The following is a 783-nucleotide window of genomic DNA, read 5'->3' as shown; positions in this document are numbered from 1 at the left end:
CTGCAACTCTGGGCTTTAGTTCAATAAATGTTCAATTTTTTTATTTTTTATTTTTTTATTTTTTACATCTTTTAAAACTGAAATTACGTTGTAAAAGATAGCCTGCATAATGTGAGGAAAGATTACTTCGCTTTTTATTGTTATAGTAGTTGGAGTGAAACACTAAGAAGTCAAAGCTCCATGTGTTTTGCAGGAAGATAAAGAGGGAACACAGTCAGCAAGCATTTATGTTTTATGTAAAAACACGACGTTTTGATGTGTTTTAATGAAAATAGTCTATGGTTTTATTAGAAATGTGTTTTTAAAACGACTTCCACAATGGAATCATAAAGGAGTTCGGGAAAAACATCCTGGTTCTTATGAAGGTAGGGGCGATGTTTACGTTTTCACTCCTTGTATTTCGTTATCGAACTTAATTCCATCGATTGAGTTTCAAATCAAATTCTGCAAATAGAACTAAATTATGGCGAGCTTTTTGTCAATATTACAAAGTGCTTATTAAACAAGTCAGGTTTTTGGGGGTGCGGCAGGTTTTAGTCACCGAAAGTAAAAGTTTTCAAGCAATTTCAGTTATTTTGTTGAAAGTTTTATTTTAAAGTTGTTTTTTTTAAATATTTATTTAATGATTAGTTATCTATACATTTTCTTTTGATAACAGGAAGTGTTGTTTATATTTTTAAGATATATTTGTAAAAATATCACCTCATTAATAAAACCGGCAATGGACAAATCAGTCTTGTTAAAAATTCAGCACTTTTTCTGGTACACAGAAATTTTTTTTTT

This window comes from Xiphophorus hellerii, chromosome 8, assembly GCF_003331165.1.
Source record: "Xiphophorus hellerii strain 12219 chromosome 8, Xiphophorus_hellerii-4.1, whole genome shotgun sequence".
NCBI classification, from domain to species: Eukaryota; Metazoa; Chordata; class Actinopteri; order Cyprinodontiformes; family Poeciliidae; genus Xiphophorus; species Xiphophorus hellerii.
Note: the sequence above shows the minus strand (reverse complement) of the source record.